Raw genomic sequence first — 10,351 nt, forward strand, 5'->3', positions numbered from 1 at the left:
AATTGCATGTACTGTGTCCTTTCGTAAACCCTGTGCTCTAATTACAAAAGTATATCTTTTGTGGTTGCTAAATAGCTATGACATTTTCATGGGTGGGACCAGTCCATCTGGTAGTTAGTATCCTGGCTGTGAATAATGGTGGGTGTTGGGGAAGCAACATAAATGAGTCACAAAACAAATTAGACTTTGAAGAAGTTTATTTGCTGTAAGCGCACGACAACTGCATTTATTCTAGTAGAGTGTGTGTGATCTCATCATTTATTGCAATAGTGGGAACAATGTCAGAAAATACTCGGGGGCCTTGGGGTCACATCACTGTATGTTCTGCAATATGGTGTTGAATGGAGTTTCCAGTGCAGTCTTCTGGCTCTCTGCTGAAAGTAAAAATAGGAGCAAGACAAAGGCAATTAAAAAAAACTGCGTACAGCAGACTGCAGGGTCGTTCTATGCTTTCCCAGTACCAAAAACTTTCTAAGGTCTTCCTCTTCAAACATTTTTACACAAAAGCAAAATTATTAGGTCGTGAGAGCAATTGTTGAGCACTGTAAATAATCGGGATCATGGTGGCCGGCAATGCTTATTCAACCTGTACACATCCCAGTGACGGCAACAGTTCCACCATCGGTGACGTGTGCGGCTTTAGTTATAGCAGACATGAGTACTTTTTTGAGTCGGCGACAGAGAGAGCACTCATTATGGACACCTGAGCTCCAGTATCGACTAATGCTGTGAAAGAAATACTGACAACATGCACTTCTATTAGGTTCTTGTTCGTAGGGAGTGTCAACAGAGGATTGGGATCAGTCGAAAATGATGCAGCACTACCTCTAGGAGCTGCATGATCTCGTTTTCCGTCCGAGATGATACTTAGTTGGTCAGCATGGAATAGCGGCGTGGTTGGGGTGACGTTGAACGAGCAGTAGGGCGGCTGTTAGCAAAGTACGTACGGCTGGGCGAACACCAACGAGGGTCTGCATATGTATTAAATTGAGTTAATGGTGATGAGCAAGTAAATTGCAGCAATAATGTTCATACCTACCCGTCATTTGTGCTACAACTTTGCCCATTGTGACGACCTTGAGCAGCAAAGACATGAACACAGTGCTTGCCGCCATCTCATGCAACCTGGAAGGTTGTATGAGAGTTTGTTGTACTGACCCAGACCGCAACACTGGGAAGGGGGAGGTGGAAGCTGAAGTTGCTATGTATCATGGGTAAGCAGTGTAGAAATTTGGGCTAGTTGGTGAGCGTTCATCTTGGTTGAATTGACTGCTGGGGCAGGAGACTAAGAAGGAAGTGAGACAAACAAGCACAGACTTACAAGTTTTTGTGTGACTCCAGTCTTTTATGTGAGGACTGACTGTATTAACTACAGTAAGAAGTATGCACATGTGATTAAAACATGGTGTTCGAGTTCGGTAATTTTAGAAAAAAATTTGATTTTGATTGCTATTTCTTCTGACTTCTAACGGATTTATGCAGGTCACTGAAGTTTTAATATCATACAATGGACAGAATTTATAAACAATGTCAGCCCACTGCCGTGGGCGGCGGGATTTTGCTGGGATAGCACGGTGAAATACAATACAAATACTTTTCAGCAAAAGCGCAAGTTAAGAAAACCTGTTTAAATAAAATGCGAAACCTTTCATTCTAGCAAATTTCATGTTGCTCATTGTTTGAATTTACAATATACCAATTATTTATTAACTGCAAAAGAACCAAAAGCCTAACGAGTCTGGCCATAAAGTGCGACAGCATGTACTTCTCCACTTAACTCAAATCCCTAGGCTGCATTGAAAGCACAGGCGTCATCACAAGGCTGGTTCTTTCTGATAGTAAACAGTATATGAGTGGAAAACTTATGCATCTTGAAGCATCAGGGAAAGCCTTACTGATTAGCAAATGAGATGTGTATCACAAGGAAATGTCGGGCAGCCTGATGTCATGGATATATAGAAATCTAGGGCTGTCAGCAGAAAGTTGAGATGCTGTGGGTTAATTTCACCTTTTGGGACATCATAGACAAGTATACATGCATGTGTGCATACATTTATTTTGTTAAACATGGTGAACTACTCGTGTTTAGCGACAAAATGTGTGTTAGAAAATGCGTGACTGGCAACTGCACCGAAAGGCTGCTTTCCTGCTCAAAAGTGAGGTTTTAGTTGCTCCAGAAGCTGCAGAAAATTGGTTACAATTGATCACATCCCTAAGTACACATTAGACCACGCCATTTGAAAGGACCTCGTGCTGGGCATGTCCCTGTTGGTAATTCCATTTTTAATGACAAGCAATAAAAAGAATTATATTATACTGCAGATCCTGCCTAATCTTTTTGAAATTTTAGTCCCTAGCCTACTGAAATCCAGAGTTATAATGGTTGACATAGATAGTAGGAATAGATCAACAGAACTAGGAGCAGATAAGAAACAGTGCTTTCCAACAGTACAGAAGTGGCAAACGTGGGCCTTTCATCCAATGAAGGTCAGCGAATATCGGCACAAAACATGTTCATTCGCAGTAGTACCCATATTTCAAAGGATCTGCCTGCCGAGGTGTCTCAATGCCGAATTAGTTGGTTTTTCTTGAGTGCATTCTATTGTTCCCGTTAATAGTTTTCACGGCCTTCCTTACACTTGTCATACACCTTTGATATGCGGTAATTCTTTTTTGTTTGTTTTAAGTAGCTGTGTTTTTTACTCCTTACTTGTCATACGCGACGACATTAAGATGCTGTGTATGTTATTTTTTCAGATACAATCTCGTACTGCTTGCTGTGATTTCTCCTCTCATATCTCTTTTTCTTGTTTCTGATCAACTAGGTGTGTAATAGTATTCTTTGCTTGCTTTTGATCAACTAGCTATGCCATTTAACATTTACTTTGTCGTGTGCAGTGCCGAGTGCTGTCACATGCAGCAGTAAGGTTCCGTACACGACAATTTCTCTTATGTATTCTCGTGTTGTTTCATTTATTCTTGCATCGTTTTGTATTCACTCCTGCCCAAGACCGACAGTACGTACGAGATAACTAAAACAAACAAACAAATAAATCAATAAATAAATCAGATTTTCAGGTTCAAATCTGTGCTTACCAAGCTGTATTGTATGCCTATTGCTACCTCCAAGGCAAGACTGATGTTCAAAAACATTTTCTTGGGGGAGTTGATACTTGCTGAACATACCACGCAGAAAATTACTAGAACGATTAAGACTAACTATAAGCTGCAGACAGACCATAAAGAAAGCTACATCGGGTGGACCATGCATTTGCATCAACCGGACGAGGGAACACACTATTTAAGAAAAGGGTAAGAGCACATGTCTTTCTGTGAATGGTGTTCTGGTGCAATTTTACGGCATCTCTTCAAGGTATTAGAACACACAGTTTGTTCCAAAATTTAACACCGCTTCACGTATTGTGGTGTTCTAATCCTGCTTCAAGTAAAAGATCTTCAGCCTTGTCGTCTAACATAGTATTTTAAACAGGGTCCCGGAAGTGTCCTTTCAATGTGGTCATGACATTATGTCTTGGCTAACATGCACTGTGAAGTACTCTACTCTCACAGTCATTTCTTTCAAAACATGTCACAGTCTAGGAAAGCTTCCTGCAGTTAATGCTTGTTTGTAGGCTAGTTGGTTTTGAAGCACAGCGAAATGATAAACGGCGCGAAATGGCACAGACAGAAGGAGACAGACGTGTGCACTGACTCGCAAATTATTTCATTTTCAGAAGTGCATGAAATATAGAGCGTTTCTTTTTTTTTTATGAGTGCACATGTCTGTCTCCTTTTGTCTTTGTCTTTTCATACTGTCTGTCATTTCACTATGCTTCCTCGCAGTTCTTTTTTTCATGCAAAACATATTTGCAGTTCATTTCTCATATCTGTATCAGCAGCACTCATGTGTAATATGTTCAGTGACAGTAATAAAAGGAATGTGTACAATATTTCTAATAACTGTGTCTGCAAATATAATGCGTGTCTGTACTGTCCAATTATGTTTTTGAATTCAATAACCAACTTTTGTTTCACAATAATACACTTTTTTTTCTCAATATCCATGTTGCATGGGCAACAGTGGACACTACTACTTGCGCTGCATGTCTGATTCAACATGACAGAGATATGCATTGAAGCTGGCATGTACCGTTTACTGCTTCTTATTTCAATTTTTCAAAACAGCACAAAACTTTTTTGGACGTTAGTTTAACCATCAGTCTATGAGAAGGAGAACTGCGCTCCCTACTTTTATTGTGATAGAGTGATCAAAGGCTTTGAAATTTTACGGATTGGCGAAGAGATAATCGGACAGGCTAAGTTACTATTTTCGAAAGACGATTTATCTTCACCGTGTATTTTTTACTGCTAAATGTTGACAGCATCCCACTAGTCTGTGTTAAAAAAAAAGGGATGGGGGGGGGGGGGGGAGCACCCGCTATGCGCATTTCAGTGTCCTTCCTAAATGAGTATACTTGTATCTAGAGAACGCCAAGGCTCCAACCGCTACTATGCGTTTCATAAGCAGTGGTACTATACAGCGCGAAAGCTGGAAGGCGGTGCATCGCGTCATAAGAAAAAGATGACAAAGGACTCTTGGGTGAACGTGCGGTATAGCAAGAAGCAGCACCCCGTCACAAAAGACTGCAACTTTGAAACACGCGTAGATTACGCGCGGAACAGAAGACCGCAGCGTAAATACCACAGGTAAGACAACTACTTACCTTAAAACAGCTAACATCCGAAGGCGTACAAGTGCCGCGTCTTCCACGCCCGCCGACAGCGGACATAAACGCCGCCGTCCCAAAAGCCCAAACATATCGGCGTCATCTCTACGGCGGGCGCGGCTTCGCTTATGGACGCCGCCATGTTGGCGTAAAACAAACAAAAACAAAAAAAAATCCAGGAAGTGCGTGTAGGTCACGTGACCATCTCCGGCCAATAGCGGCGCAGTATGGGCCCCAGCCATCCTAGGGGATATGTTTCGGATACACGCTGCACGGCCAGCCTGGTGCCCACTCTCAGCACTCGCTTCATGCTACAACGGAACTTTCGAGGAATTCAAAACTAGCGTCGCGGCCTCCGCGGCCGGCGCGGGGTGCACGGCTTTGCCGGCACGGCGGCAGGCTGCCATTGGCTGCTTTAATTTTTGAATCTCCATGAACACTAGCGCCAATTTCACCTTCAGTTACGGCACCTTTTAAAAGGCCGCCGAACTAGCAAATTATTCAAGATGGTGTCGGTGACGTCATCATGACGTAATTCTTTGGGACGCCGGAGCGGCAGTGTTTCCGGGTATTGGCAAGCCGACCGGAAGTGGCGGCACAGACCACGTGGTTGCGCCCAGACGTCAGAGAGAAAAAAATGAAGAAAAAATTTCCACCGGCGCTCTTGGGCGCTCCCTCCCTCGACTGGCTGCCTAGCTCTCCGCGCGCTCGCGGCGTTGGGTTGAGGGAGAAAGCTGCGGAACGTGGTCTCTATTAGAGTGACCTAGAATAGGGGGAGTGTCCAAAGCGCCGGCTCCCGCGTGGGCCTTTTGCCGTGAACTCCCGCGCCGCGCCGCTGCTGCGCCGAACCCGTGGGCTTTCCGCGCTCGGGAAGCGCGCGGAAAGCGAGGGGCGTCTGCTACGCGCTGTAGTTTTTTGCGCCGCCTTTCGACGCAGGGCACATGAAGTCTACTTAACTTTAGTAATGCGGTGCGGAATGAAGCTTATCCATCTTTAAGCGTTGTGTTAGTGCTGAGGCAACAACAGAATGCAAAAAATCATGTGTCAAGCGGCATCAGCGTGGCCTAGTTCCGGTCACATAGTTCGAGAACGTTGGTGCGTGTGTAAAAACGCGCAAAACGGACACGCACAAGCAAAGAACGAAAAAAAAAAATAACCCTATTCACACGAGTAATCGGGCAATAGCATCAAGCATGCACGAATTCAGAGTAATAAAAAAAGTAAACTGCACGCGCAGTCAATTGAAATACTTGGGCGCAGTGACTTCACGAGCTTTTTACTCATAGTCGCCACTGGTTTGCTAGCCATACGCACACCGCTTTATTTGACAATTCATTAGCCTCCACAAGCTCTTTATTATGTACGGAGCACACCGGGAAGACGCAAGGGAAACAAAAAAAAGGTAAAAAAGAGTAGAGACGGCCATACGACCGCAATGCTGTTGGCTTATTTTTATTTCTGAGGTAGCGTTCAAGGCTCACCGTGCGCAAACATTTGAAAGAAAAGCAATGCCAGGTAAACTGGCCTTATTCCACAATTTTTTGCATAAAAGGCGTAATATAGAAAATGCTTTAAAAATATCCAGATATCATGAAACAAAGTTGCAAATGCCCCCATTCTTGCTGTACAAGCTGCCTGCACGAAAGTATGGTAAGAATATATATATATATATATATATATATATATATATATATATATATATATATATATATATATATATATAGGGCACAGAGACTTTACGAAAAGATGTGGACGAGTAGTTACATAAAATGCAATTGTTTCTGCGGCAGTTGAGTGGGCGCCAACAGGGCACCCGACCGCAATTTCCCGCTTTTTCCTGATGACCTCAATATAGCGTCCGCCACAATTTCGTGCTGAAGCTCCGAGAGTACATAAATAGCGAGTCTGCTCGTCTCTTGAATAAATATAAAGAGATGACCAGACGGGTAAAGCAAGCCTCTTTTGTCCCGCAGACGGGAACTGAGAATCACGTTTGTTTTCGGGCGATCGCTCGTAACATGAAGTGAGGCATACACGATGTTGCACTGTTATCGTTTCATTTTCTTTGGTTTGTCTTTTTTTTTAACGCTAAAGCCTTAGATGCCTCATCAAACACCAAAATTGACCGCCGGCGTCCCGCGTGGCTAGCACGAGTGATGCACAAACTCATCACGCGATGAAGTCGACAGAACTTGTGACGTCACTATGACGTCATTCAACGTGACGTAATATGATGACGCCATCACATGACATGGTCGCTTTACATTGCCTCCGTGATGGGCCCCCGATGTAGGCAATGTAAAAGCAGGTGAGGTGCAGAAAGCTTGCAATGCCTTCGATCCTGTGGGCAGTCCGAAACCACGTTACGTGCAGAAAGCTTTCGGAGAGGAGCGAGGGAGGTTCAATGCATCGACTGACGAAAAAGATGGCTTTCGTTTTCGAGTCATCTCCCGCGAATGCATAAGAAACCATGTTTTTTTTTTCATGTAATTTTTTCGCATACATTTTACCTACGCGGTCAGTTCTTCAATATGTATGGGTAAGTCTAACATGTTGACATCGATATTGGTGACCACCACGTTTTTTATAACCTGACGGAAACAAATCGTCAGACCACACATCGTCAGAATTATTTCTGGCTAAAGAAAGCGGGTTTGCGCGCCATACACCATATTATTATTGTTAGTCGTTACGCAAATGGCAAGCATGTCAAGTTAGTGATGTCATGACCTATCGGTCGTGTTGGGCATACGTACATTCGTGCCCCTCCGTGCCAATTTTCGTGTATACCAAGTGAACGAGACGCGAGTTACGCGAGTAATTTTTTACTTTCGGTACCGCGGCCACGCAGACTGACACATTCGGCTTCGCATGAAATGGCTTGAAACAGCAGAGCGCCGGAGGCAGCCTTGTAAAACAAATCGAATGCACGAAATAAAAGATAGGATATGAAGGGTGCAAACGCGTTAGCATGCATGATCTATAGTTACTACGTGCATATGTGCTACGTTCTCCTGGTTATCTCAAGGTTATTCTCTCCTGCAGCAAGGTTACGCTCGTCATTCCACACGAAAGTAAGCTAAGCGCCTTTTCTCACGATGAAGTGTGCGCAGGATGCGTTCCTCAAACAGCCGCGGAAGTGTGGACCAATGCTGTGACAAACCAGCTGCAAGGATATATACAAAAACCCCGTTTCAAAACACACAAACGCGTTGTCTGTGTGATGAGTCGCTGCAATATTATGTTACAGTGATGCAGTATTAAATTTTGCCCAAATTTCCACAATTTTAGCTAATAGCGGCCAAAATATCACGCGCGTAGCAGACGCTCGCAGCTTTGACGCGGCTTCCGCCGCGGAGAAAGCCCACGGGTCCGGCACAGCAGCGCCGCGGCGCGGAAGTTCACCGCAAAAGGCCCTCGCTCCTCCCATGTATTCGCGCGGCGCTTTGGACACTCCCCCTATTCTAGGTCACTCTAGTCTCTATAATTTGGTAACACCACTTAGACTTGACGGATTCAAAAAATTTTTGCGGCATATGACTAGTGAAGAGTCATACGTCAATAATGAGACTATTCCAATATAACTAAGAAAGGTGTTGCAGGGCCCCTTTAAGGCAGCACAAGCCTACTATCAGAAACTAGGTTGAGTGAACTGGTATGAGTGTAATAGGAAAATAAAGCATGGAATAAGCATTTACACAATCGTTGTACAATATGGTTCTCATAATGAGAAGTCCAATTTTAGCTTTTTATTGGGTTTGATCCTCAGGATAATGGTATGGAGAAAGTTTGAACAGAACATTGCTTTTGTTCAAAAATGAGACAAGAGAAATCTTTAGTCAAAACGTGCTATGTCAGTGCTTTGGTATGTTCCTTAAGAAAAACAGCATAAGAAAATTTCAAGCTCCAAATGATATGAAAGCACAGGAGGCACCCGTTACACTTGAAGATTATTTTGGGAGGAATGGTCCAGTAGGTAGGGAAAAGATCTCAATGACATAATGAAATAGGTGCATGCATTTCTGAGTCCACATTGTCTATGTTCTTAATCACAAAACTATTATTGGCTGGAGTTTCACATGCCAAAATGATGATGTGTTACGCCTTAGCGTGGGACTCTGCATTGATATGCACTGCCTGAGGTTCTTTACGTGTGTGTACATAAATCCAGATACACTGATGTTCTTGCATTTCGCCTCCGTTGAAATCTGGTCACCATAATTAACCAGCAATCGAACGCATGCCACTGAGCTTAGCAGAGCAGCACTGTGTTCTTAAAACTTTTAAATTGTGCTTAGCTCCCACACACCAAGGCATCAAAGTGTTCCCTCTACATCAGCCACACAGGAATTTCCTACAAATCAGAAAAGAACAACTTAAAGAAACAGCACATAACAAGACTTTACTGTTCTGATGCTGACCTGTCTTAATGCAAAGCAATACTAAAATAGGTGGCAGTAATTCTGGATAATACCAAAGTGACCTACAGACTTCAAACATTTAGAACCAGGAAGCCACATAACATATTGCACGTGCAAGCAGACTTCCAATTCAGACATGACCGCTGACCAACTTGGTATTGTAAGGGTACTGCGCCTTCATCGTGGCTCAGGTAAGCAGCTTGTGCAAAACGTTAGGTGTTGAAAATGCAGAGGTGTGTTCACACATTAGAATCAACACGTTTTCACTTGAACATAGAACGCATGGCATATTCAACTGGTTACACAACAACACTATAATCAAACACAGAAAAAAAGTAACCGAATGTGCTTCACACATTTCATCCTATGCATATAAACGCTCTAGTGGCAATCATGAAGTCACGCTGTCACTGATAAAGCTACGCCTTTAAATTTTCTTACAAACGTTAGTACTGTAAGAGCACTGTAAAAGACAGTCCAATGTGCCTTTCTAAAAAAAGAATTAGCAGAATTCTCATTGAAACGTTCACTTGAGTTTGTGCATGTGCAAGTGCTTATACAAGCTGCTTTTCCACCCAAGCGTCTGTGGACATAAGGGCACTTATGTGGCTGGTTGCCCGCGTGGGCGTGCAGAAGATCTCTCAATACTTTCGAGAGAAGCTCTGGTAACACAGGTGGCACTTGTGTGGCCGCTCCTGTCTATGGGCACGCAGGTGACGTACCAAAATGGATCTTTGTGAAAAGCTCTGAGGGCAGAGGTGGCACTTAAAAGACCGCTCGCCTGTATGAATGTTGACGTGTTCTTTCAGATTGTACACTTTCTTAAATTCTTTGTTACAGAAACTGCAGTGGTAGCGGTGCTCGTGCTGCGACTTGGCACCATCCTTTGCTGCAGGTTAGATGGAGGACTCCAACGCTGCATAAAGAAGACGAAACGGATCACTGGAGTGTTGCTCTTCACAGGAAAAATGAAAACGGATAATGATAAAATTAAACTAAGGCTTATTACAAGAATGATTCTACGATTACGAGGCATGCGCTATGGGGGCCTGCTAATTAACTCTGGCCCCCTGTGTTTTCTTATCAAACGCCATGTATAAAACGCCATGTATAGGAACGCAAGATAAAAATGCAGCTGTAATTGCGGAAAAAGTACTGAAATATCAAAGAAACCAAGACCAACACCAATGCAAAGAATAAGCC

The 10,351-nt window shown here is 43.4% G+C and overlaps 2 long non-coding RNA genes across 3 annotated transcripts in view; one reads left to right on the forward strand and one right to left on the reverse strand.

Annotated features, from left to right (window-relative positions):
- The window catches only part of LOC125759593 (uncharacterized), a 42,292-nt gene extending 32,245 nt beyond the window's left edge, over positions 1–10,047 (forward strand). For both annotated transcript variants that reach the window (XR_007417216.1, XR_007417217.1), the window contains exon 3: positions 9,823–10,047. This is a non-coding gene — a long non-coding RNA (uncharacterized LOC125759593). The remainder of the gene's footprint in view (positions 1–9,822) is intronic.
- Positions 101–4,892, reverse strand: LOC125759594 (uncharacterized). Its single transcript, XR_007417218.1, has 3 exons — positions 4,725–4,892; positions 826–1,125; positions 101–374 (listed from the first exon to the last, which is right to left on the reverse strand). It is a non-coding gene; the product is annotated as an uncharacterized LOC125759594 (long non-coding RNA).
- Positions 10,048–10,351: the final 304 nt, after the last annotated feature.

This window comes from Rhipicephalus sanguineus, chromosome 8 (assembly GCF_013339695.2).
Source record: "Rhipicephalus sanguineus isolate Rsan-2018 chromosome 8, BIME_Rsan_1.4, whole genome shotgun sequence".
In the NCBI taxonomy this organism is placed as follows: domain Eukaryota; kingdom Metazoa; phylum Arthropoda; class Arachnida; order Ixodida; family Ixodidae; genus Rhipicephalus; species Rhipicephalus sanguineus.